The 15,792-nt window shown below is 42.6% G+C and overlaps 1 protein-coding gene across 1 annotated transcript in view; it reads left to right on the top strand.

Moving 5' to 3' along the window:
* The first annotated feature begins 3,655 nt into the window (after positions 1 to 3,655).
* The window catches only part of LOC126162036 (deubiquitinase DESI2), a 121,206-nt gene continuing 109,069 nt past the window's right edge, over positions 3,656 to 15,792 (top strand). The window contains exon 1 of the mRNA XM_049918264.1: positions 3,656 to 3,773. The gene's annotated coding sequence lies outside the window, so the exon portion shown is untranslated. The remainder of the gene's footprint in view (positions 3,774 to 15,792) is intronic.

Genomic DNA, 15,792 nt, shown 5'->3' with positions numbered 1-15,792 from the left:
CAGCGCTTTGCACGTTCAATAAACCACATGCTACCCGTGAAGAAATAATAACTGCAGGAGATCAGGTTACTATCGTATAGTATAGTGGAGGTGTCAGCAGTTCCCACACACTAGACCATTTGCAGTACTAGCTATTCGCCAAGTCAGCCACAAAAAGCAAACTGTATCTTGCACGGTTGCCACCTACACAAGTCTGCCACAAAAAGCAAACTGTATCTTGCACGGTTGCCACCTACATAAGATGCTGCACAACATCATTCGTTGCGGACTTACCAACAAGTCCAAAGTTGGATGGGAAACTGGGAACCTCTTGAGAAATGGGGCTGGAATCACAGTGACCACGGTCCAATACCCGTTATAATGAGCCAAGATCGAGCACCTGAAGCACTTCATCACATTGTTTCATGCTCATGCAAGCTGAACTGTGGCGGAGCGTGCTCCTGCAGAAAAGTGGGTTTGAAATGTTCTTCAATTTGCAAGAAATGTATTGGGGTCAACTGTGAAAACGTGCCAAAATTTTTATATGAAGACAGTGAAGAAGATGTTATGGAGGATATTGAGGAAACCGCTGACGAAACCAGCGAACATGCTGAGGCTGACTCGCTGTTTAAAGAAGAAGTCAATCTGGGATCAACTCTATGTACAGTGTCTTGTGACACTGAGGAACCTGGCCCATCAAAACGTTGGAAGTGATGCTCATATCTGTCTCAAGTGCGCTTAAGTGCAATATTACAAGTATTACACACCCAGAACTGTCAACATTTTTTAGTAACTGACAATGCATTTTAATTGTAATAAAGCTATTTATTTTTAATGTCAAGTGTGTGGCTTTTATACACAAGAATAATTACCTACCTAATTAGGTTGCCTATTGCAGCTAATAATACTTCGTTCCCCTGAGACAATTTACTTTGTGTGTGTGTGTGTGTGTGTGTGTGTGTGTGTGTGTTTATGTCTCTTAATGATTTATATTTATAGTTTTACAAATACCAGGGCTGAGGTGGCCCATAGTGAACTTCAGGAAGTGATGTAAGAATCACAATAGTTGGGTGCCCAGCAATCCTCATGTTGCATACAGAGAAATTGAATATCTGAAAGTGAGGTGGTAAATTCCAACTTATAACATGATGTATAATGTATTTATGCTACACAAACAGAAACTGAAAAAATAGTGTTCAAAAATAAGGTACCTTGCCACTATGCTCAAAATTTGAAAAATTGGTATTTTTTGAGGCGCTGTAGCGCCTTAGATATTGGGAGTAGAAAAAAATGGTTAAGAATCAAGTTTGTAGAGAATTTTGCGCTCTTTAAAAAAGAAAATAGACGTTAAAGAGATAGGAGCAAATGAAACTGAGATATTTTGAAAAAACTGAAAAAAGTCAGAAATTTTCGAAGTTTTTTGACTGCAGAAAGTTTTCCCAAGAGAAATTTTGTTGGCAAAACTCGGTTTTCTAATCTTTCCAACCATATGAACGAGTTGAAAAAATAAACTCTTCTACCCCATCTTTTGCAAGGTATATCTACTATTTGACTGGACTACAGCCGAGGGCCGCGCGTGGTAGCCGGGCGATCTGTGGCGTCTAGCCCGCATCTCGTGGTCGTGCGGTAGCGTTCTCGCTTCCCACGCCCGGGTTCCCGGGTTCGATTCCCGGCGGGGTCAGGGATTTTCTCTGCCTCGTGATGGCTGGGTGTTGTGTGCTGTCCTTAGGTTAGTTAGGTTTAAGTAGTTCTAGGGGACTTATGACCACAGCAGTTGAGTCCCACAGTGCTCAGAGCCATTTGAATCATTTTTTTGTGGCGTCTAGTCACAATCCGCGCGGCTCCCCCCGTCGGAAGTTCGAGTCTTCCCTCGGGCATGGGTGTGTGTGTTGTCCTTAGGGCAAATTACTTTAAGTTAGATTAAGTAGTGCGTAAGCTTAGGGACCGATGACCTCAGCAGTTTGATCCCATAAGACCTTACCACAACTTTTCAAATTTTCCCACCCGAGGAATGTTTCCAGGATGAAACGTTCACTTTGCGTGCTTGAAATGAACTTCCTTTACAAGTGAAAACTGTGTGTCAAACAGGAACTCTAACTCAGAGCTGTGACTTTTGCCGGTAAATCTCTACCATCGGAGCACATCTCACATTTCTATTTACCTCCCTGCGAATTTTTGTGATGAAAGAGAAAAATACTAACTCACAGACTGCGTGTCAACGTAACGAGAATACTCGGACAACGCGAGTGTGTTCACAGAGCTCAGCCAGGTCTTGAGTAGAACAATGTTTCTAATCTTGTAGAGTGTCCGCTCCGATAGCTGAATGGACGCCTGCACGGTACCTCAGCGTGTTCGGTCAGAGAGCCGGTTGGCCTCTGTAGTAAAACACTTAGTGGAAGAATCAACAAACGAACTTGAACGGATGTCATGTGGTGTCCACAACGACCAAACAAAACGATCAACAACGAACAAAATGCAAAACAAAAGAAAGAAAAATTATCACAAAACACATTTCCAGACTATTTTGCCGGCACGTAGCTCAGCGTGTTCGGTTAGAGAGCTGGCTGATCTTCGTAATAAAAAAAACTGAGTGAAAGTATCAACAACGAACTTCAACGGACGTCATGTGACGTCCGCTGCAACCAAATACAACGCACAGTAATGAACAAAGTGCAAAAAAAAAAAAAAGAGCAATGGATAGCGCCGCCAGATCATAACGGAGTGTGTGGTAGGGTGGTGGTTCGTGTTGCTGGCACGGTAGCTCAGCGTGTTCGGTCAGAGGGTTAGCTGCCCTCTGTAATAAAAAAAAATAATAAAAAATAAAAAAACTGAGTTAATGGATCAACGACGAACAGAAACGGGTGTCTTGCGACGTCCACCCCGAGCAGATGAAAAGAACAAAATGATATTTAAAAAAAAAAAAAATTGGTCAGCGTGACGGACTGCCGTCCTAAGGGGTCCGGGTTCGATTCCCGCCTGGGTCGGGGATTTTCTCCGCTCAGGGACTGGGTGTTGTGTTGTCTTCATCATCATTTCATCCCCATCCGGGGCGCAGGTCGCCCAATGTGGCGTCGAATGTAATAAGACCTGCCCCGTAAGGGGCCTCCTGGCCAATGACGCCAAACGCTCATTTCATTTCCATCTTGTAGAGTTGTAGAGTATTTACCATTTCAAATGTTAAACGTACTCAGCTTTTCCAAAAAAAAAAAAAAATCTGTCAACGTCAAGAGCTATAGAGAGCAATTAAAAACGAAGCTGATAAGAGTTCCAAATCCTACGGTCGGAATTGACGCTTAGAATTCTCGTCTCGCAGCGAAGGTATTGTTGCGCTCTGGCTAGTGACTTCGTAGTTACGGCAATGATTCTGATGGCGAAGAAAGCACAATCACATATTCTGAATTTTTCTGTCTGGTACTAGGGAATACTACATTTCAATTCAATTTTTTTGTCCCTTTTATTCGCCCAACGCTTTCGAATGAGCCGCTTGATACAGCACGAGATCTGCGTTTCTCGAGCTGGACAGCGAATGTGGTTACCCAACGCACGCTGGTATGATACGTTACTGATTCGGCTGGAGAAGGAAAAAAAAGAGAGAGTGCTCTAACAGATACGCCCGTCTCGTATTTATCTGTTGTCGCTTATCGCCGCGGCGGCTAGTCAACCTACTTGAGCTAATCTGCACACTCAGGAAAGAGCTCTGCTTACTGGTTTCGTCCCGGACATTCACTCGTTCATTCATTCGTGCTCCATAGATTCCACCAAGAAGGACCGTCATGGGTGTTCAACGAGTCAAGGTACACATTAACAAAAGGCGAGCAGAGCATAGAAACTAATTGTACTCTGTATTAACTATTGCTATACTGCTTACTGCTTTTTATGTGGACGACAGCTAAATTTAACCTAGAATATTAGAAAAGAAGCGGTAGCTTTCAAAGTAGCAGTGCTGCTTATTCAGTTGCATTAAATAGCTGCTTTTTATCCGTTGCTTGTCATGAAGGTTTACAATGGGCACTTGTATTTGCCCTGAAAGCAGGGTGGCAGTAGTATCCGGTTGTCGCGCTGCCACCTAGTTGCCATGCAAACACAGAATATTGATTATAAAATACGTCCTCATCTTCCCGATGACCTGCATTGAAACAAAGTACCGCGAACTCTAACGTATCGACGAGGTGAATTCATCACACCTTTGAATTCATACTTGCGACTCATATTGTGGAATCTGTTTTGTGATTCCTGAAGTTAGGTTGGTGTGCGCAGAAGCGCAAAGCTAGAACTAGCAAATGGTAGCAAACAGTTGCAATAGTAGCTAGTAGAAATCGCATATTTGTAACGTGTATAGCCATTTTAATTTACACGGAGTCAATTAATCGCACATGCACAGTTATCAAGACATGATGTGAAAGCACATCTGCACTGACACATGCCTAATTACGGCCTCATGTAAGCAAGTGGTAACTCGTAAGTTAGCGTTATTAATGCAACTGATGGTTAATTAATTGACCAATAGCAAAATTGTCTTTTATTCAAATTTGTTACAACCTGTAATAAATATGATGGAGTGAGTGGATGTGACTCAAGGAGGTACACAAGTTGAGGTAGACGTATATGTTGGTACAGTTGTATTGGACTCGACATTCATAATTTTGTATTTTTCGTAGTGAGACTTAGATTTTTGGTGCTCATTGGAATATTGTGTATTGTACGCTCATATGCACAGCTCGGAGAGTGTCCAGCGTCGCAAGACGCATCTTTCGAGGTATATTACTCACGTCTTTTGTGTGTTGAATTTAAACGGTGTCCCAAAAAGATATATTTGTGAACCACGGGAGAGGATTCGAGTGCTGCGAGGTATATAAAAGTGTAAAAATGGTGCGCGGGGTCAGTCGGTCATTATTGGCCGCAGTCCGTCATTCTGTCATATTGCAGAAGAGCTGCTTGCTGCAGTCAGCCTGTGAGACGTGTAACTCCGCCTTATGAGACCGCACATTTTCAACTGATAAGACTGTATCGGGATTTGCCGGACTCTCAAGTAAGTTAGGTGACAGATTATATTTGAGAAGGTTTTCAACTTAAGCCTCATTTAGACCCAGTTCTGTTGAGTGAAATATTCTCGAAGGAAGGAAGAAGAAAGATTAGTGTTTAGTGTTCCGTCGACATCTAGATCATTAGAGAGGGAGCACGAGCTCGGATGAAGGAAGGGTGGAGAAAGGAAAGCGGCTGTGCCCTTCCATAAGAACCATCCCGGCATTTTCCTTAAGCGATTATGGGAAAACGCGGCAAACCCACATCAGTACGAGTATTTGAACCGTCGTCTTCCTGAACGCGTCGGGTGTTTCGATCACTTTGAATTTACTACAGGTATTGGTTTTGGTGATAGGAAATTTTGCGTCTGTTTTTGGGCTCTGCCGTTGGACCACTGTTAGGCAGTTTTATAGACTGTCAAACTTGGAATATTTTCGATACTCTGCAACTTGAACTTTTATTTCATTTTGTTCTGCGGCTGCAGGACTTGATCTTAATTACAAACATTTCACTACGTTTGTTTTTGCTAAACCAAGGCGCGATGGGACGTGCCCACAGTTTGTTGAACTCAAGGTGATTGTTACTTACGTAATATAATAAAAGTTGGTAACTCTTGCATTGCTGACGTGAGATTAAAAATAATCACAATATAAAATTACAAGAGAAAGCCCTCTCAAAGTGAAACCTAATAAAAGAAATTGCATAACTATTGGAGTAGGTAAACTAGACGTGCACTAGAGACATCACAAATGACGCGATCCGCAAGTAGTAAAGTAGTAGCTGGCTGTCGCAAGTTTCCCCATTTTTCTTTCTTTTTAAACAGAGCTTCTGATGATGACACACAAAGAAGCAGAATCTGATGTCGATACTGTGGTCTGAAGCTGGGGAATACATTAAATGAATTTCTATTTTACGTTTCAGATCGCTCTTATACAAGGAGCTGAAATATCTCTGAGGCTAAATTGGTTAAATAATACTCGCAGGACTGAGGGAAAACTAAAATCATTTTTGGCGGGAATAAATAGCTTTTCCCACAGTTTGTGAAGTGTAAGAGTCAACCGACTACTGCATACCCTTGGTGGGTCTCTGGAACTCTCACCGAGTCAGTTGAGGGCTATACCTCAAAGATTGATAGGATTATTTGTGAAAGACTGTAGTTCCCATTTACAATACGCTTTGATCTATTCTTCTATAAGTAAGTATCAGATAAACCGCGCATAGGAAGCATCATCATAGCCCTGGATGAATAAAAAAATCGTATTATTAAAGCTATCAGAATGTAACCGAGGGAGTGACGCATAAGTCTTCTAGGAAGATGTTGAACTGACTGGTTACGTCTATAATCATGTTACATTTGACTGTGCTGTAGTATTTCACGCATGTGTTACACCACTCATCGCTACCTCAAGTTCGGTTCTAAACTGAGTGCAAAGTACGATAATCTGATTTAAATTAGTTGTCATCTGCCGTTCAAAGTCCAAAGTTGTGAGGTTGTCGCGAGATGCAATTGTTACAGTCAACCGCCACAGCGCTCCACACTCTGCGGCGACAGAAAATTCACTTAAAGTCTCTACCTACTAGGAAAAATATCACTTAAAATATCTGTAATTCACGTACGGTACGGAGTTCTACAGCCTTCGAAAGTGTGTCAAAAGCAAAAGTGAAGCTGGTGGCGCAAGTCCGCGGCAGGGCTATTGGCCTGACTGTACAGTCTTTCCTTTCTGCGGCGTTGGGAGGGGAGGGTGGCGGGCGCATCGCCCTAGTCGCCTGGAGTGGACCTGGGGCTTCCTGGACGGACTGGAACGAGGAAAAATCTCCGCCCCTCTCCGAGTTTGAACCGGAGACCTCCAGAGCCTGCTTTAGCGCTCTAGCCGCCATTCTCAGTTCTGAGTAGAGCAAGTCTTATAAAGTTTTTGAAACGGGGTAAATTTCCCACCTGGGGAATAGCTTCAAATGTCAAATCTCAAAAACTATTTAATCCTAGGAATACTTTTCTTTCGTTGATAGTCAGTATACTTCCTCTCGGCAACTGATCTTGCTAAAGTCCCATATCATATTGCGTTTGCTGCAAAGAAGCATTAGAAAACAGTGAGTTTTCTGTTGTTGTTGTTTTTTTATTTTGTCAGTATTTAACATGTAACAAGCACGAAGTTTAAAGTTTAATGATCCCACAAAAGTCACGAAAACACTCTGAAATTCATACGAGGTCACACTAAGAATGTCATATATCTGTTCGTAATTTTATTTGGGGCCAAAGTTAAGTTTTTACTTAAAGTTGGAGATATTTTCGCGTGCGGATTAGTTTCCTACTTTAGCATTAGCAGATTCAATATTTAACACAGCGGAAACGGCAACATAATTATTGTAAACCAATGACAAAGGCAGGTTTCCATTAGTGTAGTGATGGCGGGTACAGTCCTGCGCACTATAACCGTTAAATGGCAACTTGTTTAAATCCGTCTGTAAATACAAACACTTCGAGTTCCTATTACAAATTCCATAAATCCAAATTGTGATAAATCACAAGGATGTGGAACGTGCCAGGTTTTCAAGCAGGGAGATACAGTACACTTAATAAAACATATGTACAATGACAAAAATGTAGTATAAATTGGAGAATAAGTTTAAAGGTTGAGATGAAGTTAGCAAGACACAGTTCACGTAACACAACATAATTACAGAAAACAAATTTAGATACAGTGAAAAGATTTGTACGCTGTCCATCTTACACATTTATGGCTAACGCGTAACAAATATAGAGTCTCAAAACATAAAATACAAATAATACAAATCTGACCCAGCAGACTTGTGGTGGGAACCAAGTAGAAGAAACAGTAGGCACCCGATTCGATGCAAAGATGTAAAATAATCTGGTCATTGTAGCAATTGTATTGTAACTAACGCGGAACAAGGTTCGAACACAGGTGCAACTAGAAACACCGAATACACAATCTCAGATACGGTAATTCTGCGTGTTGTCACAGGGCATTACTACCATTGAACTACTTGGTTACAGCTGTAGTAATTACCCGAGTCACAATGAATTTCTACATCTCGTTAACTGAGAAAACACGGGAGAGTGGAAATGTTATTTTATATATACCAAATAAAACAGTGTTGTTATGCTCCTATACAGCTGCAGATTTCTTTAGCTGTTATTGATAAAATAATATTATTTTATGTGTTTGTTCGAGTGCTACGGAAATTACGCAAGAGTTACGTTCTTCCCTCCCATTTGTATTTTTCAGAACTGATGTCCAGTATATGTACATAATATACCCGTAAACACTCGCTGGAAGTTATGCTGTAGATCTTTTTCGACATTACTTTGCTAACCCTCAATTTAATGACGATCATTCTGATCACGCATTAGTTGTTTTTGGAGTGCACTTTCTGTTGATAACCAGTAGTTTCGCAAGTAGCGCTAGAAAACGTTATCTACCACATAAAATGTTTTTTTAATTATATTTTTGTCTTTCAATTTAACCAAACATATAGCATGCAGTCCTTTTTTTGCGGGGGGGGGGGGGGGGGGGGAGGGGGGCGTTGTCAACAGCGAATGTAGACCTCAGGTACACTACCTCAAACTTCATTTCGTATTCACATTAGTCGACTTCGGCAGCTCACAAAGGCTTTACGACTCCACACCCGAGCGACGTATCGCAGCGATCTTGGCAGCGATATCGCTTGCAGTCAATCGCTCGCTTCATTTCCGCCACGTAACGAGCGATTTACCATACTGTTTTGACCAGTGTTTCGAACTTTGCTGTTTTGTGAACAATTGGTATTGAGAATAGACTACGTTTAGTAGCGGTGGTAATTTATTTTTATACGTTGACAAAAACACGTAAAAATACCAAACGGAAATTGAAAACTTGTTTTGGGACGTTTTTGGAAATATAGGCTATCCACTAAGAAAGTGTTCAGATTCAAACTATTTTCAAACAATTCCTTATTAGCTTGGTCCATTTCTTATGTCGCAGTTTTGCCGTGTTCCAGTGGCTCTTATCGTGTTGCTGCACGAAGTTATGTCTCCTTGAACATGCATACATTTTGGTGATTTGATTATTGCTTTGCTTGGAATTGTGCCATACAACTCGTGACGTGATTTAATCCTGTCCCAACCACGTCCATTTATCGTTACTTTCTATGATGTTCTGATACTATTTGTGACTCAGGCAAAAAAGACCTTTAAATATACTTATGCAGATATGGTGGCTGGCGGGGGGAAGGGCGTGTCTCGTTAACTTAGTTGTGTTGTATACATCTTTCCAGTCTGTATTTCCCAAATACATTATAAAGTCCTCTGTTCTTTTTTTAAGCATTAGTCTTACTGTTCAAGTATTTACACATGGCTGTGCACTCTCTACATGTCTACAAAAATGTTATCAATAGGAGCACTGCTGCCAATAACTCTTGTTGTTAACTGTGTAAGAGTTAGATTAAATGAAATGACAAATAATGTAGACATAGCTCTAGAATAGGTGTTTCATAAAAACATTAAATTAAAATCTCCATTTAGTATCACCTTATTCTCTTTAGAAGTTAAAAAGGTTTAATAATGCATTAAGTTGTTTATGAATACTCAAAATCACTAGCTGGAACCCAGTATGTTGTGACTGTTACTATGAACTTCACTTTAATTTCTACTACATCACAGGCTTCAAAATGCTGGCCACAGCTAAAGTTAAGAGTATCAGTATTTTTAGATCTGAACTCTCTTATAATACAAATGTCAGCTCCACTTTCAAATTTAAATTTCAGAGTCGCTCATGCTCCTTGTATAACTCCATAAATTCAAATGTAAAAGTCCTTACCCCACCGTGCCATAACGAAAGAAACTAAACATGTCCGCATCTCGTGGTCGTGCGGTAGCGTTCTCGCTTCCCACGCCCGGGTTCCCGGTTTCGATTCTTGGTGGGGTCAGGGATTTTCTCTGCCTCGTGATGACTGGGTGTTGTGTGCTGTCCTTAGGTTAGTTAGGTTTAAATAGTTCTAAGTTCTAGGGGACTGATGACCATAGATGTTAAGTCCCATAGTGCTCAGAGCCATTTGAACCATTTTTGAAACTAAACATAATCACGCTTGTTGACTAGACCTGGACAATCGACTCCGTCAAAACTAGCCGTATTGTTACACAGAGCGACTGGTCGCTTGCAATTCATAATACTGCTCGAGAATTACGAGGGATCAGCGATTCATCGCTGCGATTTGTGCGTACATGTGAGAATCTCGCGCAATCCGTCAAGATTTAAAGAAGGCGGAAGGGTCGAGAGGGAGGCAAAACTTTCGAACAGGTAGGAGGTCATTATTACATTAGAGTCCCCGAAATTATATTTCCGAACACGAGTTCAAACTCAAAAGGATACCGTGTCATTCCGACCAATACTCCTCACACCTAGGCGCGGATTGGGAAGGGGGGAGGGGGGAGCGAACGTGTTTTATTGGAGTGCATTATGACAACCCAAAAAGCAAAATCACTTTAATAGCGACTGATGTAAAAAATTACATTTGTTTTAAAACATTTTATACAAGAGTGTTGGAACTATAATAGTGGCAACTATTTATTTACAGCTCGTACAAAACAGATACGTGTTTCAAAGTTTTACTGACCTTCAAAGTAGTCACCAGCATTGTGTATAACCCGTTGCCAGCGACGTGGAAGTCGCAGGATACTCTCAGCAGTGCCGGTTGTGTTGACAGTTCGAGCGGCGCGGTCTATTGCCCGACGAATTTGTAGCAGTTGTGAAGCGAATGCCGTTAAGTGTTTCCTTCAGTTTAGATGTTTAAATGTTTAAATGTGTGTGAAATCTTATGGGACTTAACTGCTAAGGTCATCAGTCCCTAAGCTTACACACTACTTAACCTAAATTATCCTAAGGACAAACACACACACCAATGCCCGAGGGAGGACTCGAACCTCCGCCGGGACCAGCCGCACAGTCCATGACTGCAGCGCCCGAGACCGCTCGGCTAATCCGCGCGGCCTTCAGTTTAGAAATCGAGTTGAACTCATGAGGGCTTTAGTCAGGGGAGTGCAGTAGGTGATAAAGCACTTAGCAGCCCCATCAGTCAAACATATCAGTAACAGCTTGCACTTTACGTTCTTGAGCATTGTCCTGCAAAATGGTGGTCAGGTGCTGCAGAAGGTATCATCACTTCTGTCTCTAAGCTGATCGTAGGTTGTGTTCCAAAAATGGATCAGTAACAGCTTGCACTGTACGTGCTTGAGCATTGTCCTGCAAAATGATGGTCAGGTCCTGCAGAAAGTGTCATCACTTCTGTCTCTATGCTGTTCGTAGGTTGTGTTACAAAGATAATCAGCATAGAGACAGAAGTGATGACACTTTCTGCAGGACCTGACCATCACTTTGCAGGACAATTCCCAAGCACGTACAGTGCAAGCTGTTACTGATTTGTTTGACTGATGGAGTCTCTAAGTACTATACCACCTACTGCACTCCTCTGACTGATATTAGCCTCGTAAGTTCAACTCGATTTCTAAACTGAAGGAAACACTTCACGGCATTCGCTTCACAACTGCTATAAATTCGTCGGGAAATAGACCGCGCCGCTCGAACTGTTAACAGAACTGGCATTGCTAAGAGTATCCTACGACTTCCACATCTCTGGCAATGGGTTATACACAATGCTGGTGACTACTTTGAAAGTCAGTAAAACTTTAAAACACGTATCTATTTTGTACGAGCTGTAAATAAATAGTAGCCACTATTAAAGTACCAAACCTCGTATATTTAATTGGGCAGTTTTCAAGAATGAATACCTACGCGTCTGTGGCTCGTTAAAATGTGGACGTGGCGGCAGATTATATCTGAAAGTGATGAGGGGGAAGGAGAGACAGTGAAAATCTGTGACTAGTTTTGCGGATATTACGATGCGTAAATTGGTTCAGGAAGTTGATTAGTACATCCTCAAGCGTGCCTTGTGCCGCACGCGAACATGTTCTTGTTTTATGAAATCATCTTCTGCAAATGAGCAGTATTTTGTGGCATATTCGTGGAAGGGTGGCGAATGTGGTGTATGGACAATGAATGTAGATTTTAGATTCTTGATTTGTGGCACAACGAAATTAACAAGAACAAATGTAACTAAAAAAATGGTTCAAATGGCTCTGAGCACTATGGGACTTAATTTCTGAGGTCATCAGTCCCCTAGAACTTAGAACTACTTAAACCTAACTAACCTAAGGACATCACACACATCCATGCCCGAGGCAGGATTCGAACCTGCGACCGTAGCGGTCACACGGTTCCAAACTGCAGCGCTTAGAACCGCACGGCCACACCGGCCGGCTAAATGTAACTGAAAGATGTATGAAGTATTTGTTGAAATTTTGTTTACAAGCAGGAAACGGACGAGGAAACGAAACCACTGACTTTACAATATTCTAATTCAAAACAAAACTTCCATGACGACAAAGAAACGAGCTGTTAACTGTTTTGTATACAACACTGATGAAGAGGAATGTTCCCTATATCGCAAGAGGTGCTACAACTATAACGATTCCAACTAGTTTGCAGAAAGGCGCTGCAACAGCTCTTGCTTATCGTTGGCAGTTTTCTTCGCTTAGTTCTAAAACTAAAGTTAAGCCCAACGAGAACTGTGTTTCGTTTTATACCGAATGCGTTAGATAACTCGATGTTAAAACAAAATGACAAATAAACACAATAGCATGACCACCTCCCCCTCTCCCCCACATTGATGATAAAATTTTAATAGCAACATTTTTTTTCTTAGTAAGCCTCATACACACACACACACGGAAGCATGCACACACACATCACGTGCAAAGACCAACACATTACAGCGCGTAAGTTTCTGTCCCATGTGCAGAATGTATTTTTCTCTAAATTAATTACCGAGTAATAACCGCAATTTTTGTGTTCTAGTGTATGTTGGTAAAATGTCACTCCGCAGAGCATCACTATAAAGAAGAAAGTCACAACTACATATTTTCTGAGTACCGGTACGTCTTCCGTATAATCTCGTTTGTTGATACATCTAATTTTGAATATGTTGCACCACTGAACTTACCTAAATAAAATATTTATCCTTTTAGTCAATAAAATACATATTCACTAATAATGGAATGAGGAACATAATGAAGTAATGTGAAGCTTTTGTTTCAAAGAGAATATTTACCAGGAACACGACATAGCTATTTTTCTTTGCTCAGCTTTAGTACTTTGTTCGAGATTTTCTTCTTCCATATGAAGTTGTCATTGTTAGTTTGTCTCAAGCCCTTAAGATTGCAGTTATCTTAATGTCACTACACCTTACTTAAACCTTTTCCAGTCTCATACATTTATTTTCATGTACAATTGATTTTTTAACCAATGTAGTATCAAGATCTATTTTTGAAAGAAACTAAGTGTGAATTAACAATACTGTAGCACGTTAACGACGCTCTGTGGCAATGGCAACGTCATGTCATAATGATTTTCTTACGAACATCTTTTGTGAAAATTATAAATAACTGAAGCCGTAGAATTCAAACATTTCTACGGGCGATATTTCTTTGTATGGGCGCAAACAACGTTTTTACGCGATGTACCAAAGCCTTTAATTTGTTATAGAGTTAAGTCTATTTCGACTTTTTGTTACTTTATCCCCAAAATTTTTCTCAGTGCATATACAAGATTGATAAGTTTCAGCAGACTTACAGAACCCTAATAATAAATAAATGTTTTCAAGTGTGACTGGATTATACACTCCTGGAAATTGAAATAAGAACACCGTGAATTCATTGTCCCAGGAAGGGGAAACTTTATTGACACATTCCTGGGGTCAGATACATCACATGATCACACTGACAGAACCACAGGCACATAGACACAGGCAACAGAGCATGCACAATGTCGGCACTAGTACAGTGTATATCCACCTTTCGCAGCAATGCAAGCTGCTATTCTCCCATGGAGACGATCGTAGAGATGCTGGATGTAGTCCTGTGGAACGGCTTGCCATGCCATTTCCACCTGGCGCCTCAGTTGGACCAGCGTTCGTGCTGGATGTGCAGACCGCGTGAGACGACGCTTCATCCATTCCCAAACATGATCAATGGGGGACAGATCCGGAGATCTTGCTGGCCAGGGTAGTTGACTTACACCTTCTAGAGCACGTTGGGTGGCACGGGATACATGCGGACGTGCATTGTCCTGTTGGAACAGCATGTTCCCTTGCCGGTCTAGGAATGGTAGAACGATTGGTTCGATGACGGTTTGGATGTACCGTGCACTATTCAGTGTCCCCTCGACGATCACCAGTGGTGTACGGCCAGTGTAAGAGATCGCTCCCCACACCATGATGCCGGGTGTTGGCCCTGTGTGCCTCGGTCGTATGCAGTCCTGATTGTGGCGCTCACCTGCACGGCGCCAAACACGCATACGACCATCATTGGCACCAAGGCAGAAGCGACTCTCATCGCTGAAGACGACACGTCTCCATTCGTCCCTCCATTCACGCCTGTCGCGACACCACTGGAGGCGGGCTGCACGATGTTGGGGCGTGAGCGGAAGACGGCCTAACGGTGTGCGGGACCGTAGCCCAGCTTCATGGAGACGGTTGCGAATGGTCCTCGGCGATACCCCAGGAACAACAGTGTCCCTAATTTGCTGGGAAGTGGCGGTGCGGTCCCCTACGGCACTGCGTAGGATCCTACGGTCTTGGCGTGCTTCCGTGCGTCGCTGCGGTCCGGTCCCAGGTCGACGGGCACGTGCATCTTCCGCCGACCACTGGCGACAACATCGATGTACTGTGGAGACCTCACGCCCCACGTGTTGAGCAATTCGGCGGTACGTCCACCCGGCCTCCCGCATGCCCACTATACGCCCTCGCTCAAAGTCCGTCAACTGCACATACGGTTCACGTCCACGCTGTCGCGGCATGCTACCAGTGTTAAAGACTGCGATGGAGCTCCGTATGCCACGGCAAACTGGCTGACACTGACGGCGGCGGTGCACAAATGCTGCGCAGCTAGCGCCATTCGACGGCCAACACCGCGGTTCCTGGTGTGTCCGCTGTGCCGTGCGTGTGATCATTGCTTGTACAGCCCTCTCGCAGTGTCCGGAGCAAGTACGGTGGGTCTGACACACCGGTGTCAATGTGTTCTTTTTTCCATTTCCAGGAGTGTAGAATCAGTGTGAACGCGTGAGCACGTCAAAATATTAGCTCTCGACATCAAACCACGCCAGGTAGATGGGCTTACAGCGCTTCAGGTCTGTTAGGTCAGTATGGTCATGCTGGTGTAAATGAACTGTGTAAAATTTTGGAAATAAAATAATGAACAGTCGATGTGGAAACGGCGACTTAACCCTTTGACAAACTGCCAGCACGAAGTCTGTGATCCAAACCTGACGGCCGGCCTGTGTGGCCGTGCGGTTCTAGGCGCTTCAGTCTGGAACCGTGTGACCGCTACGGTCGCAGGTTCGAATCCTGCCTCGGGCATGGATGTATGTGATGTCCTTAGGTTGCTTAGGTTTAAGTAGTTCTAAGTTCTAGGGGACTGATGACCACAGATGTTAAGTCCCATAGTGCTCAGAGCCATTTAAACCATTTGAACCAAACCTGACGAAAACATCTAGGGAAGTAATTGAAACATGGTGGAAGAAAAAACGACGTCATTAGCTCAGCTGCAAAAAAAAAAAACCTGGACATCATTGCATTATCATTCCATTTGGATTGAAGTTTATCTAACTTGAGGCTAATACAACAGTGTCATTGACAAAATAAAGATGGTTCAGGTAATCTATCACTTTCGACCCTGCATTC

This window comes from Schistocerca cancellata, chromosome 2 (assembly GCF_023864275.1).
Source record: "Schistocerca cancellata isolate TAMUIC-IGC-003103 chromosome 2, iqSchCanc2.1, whole genome shotgun sequence".
Classification (NCBI taxonomy): Eukaryota; Metazoa; Arthropoda; class Insecta; order Orthoptera; family Acrididae; genus Schistocerca; species Schistocerca cancellata.
This window is presented reverse-complemented; position numbering and strand designations above follow the sequence as displayed.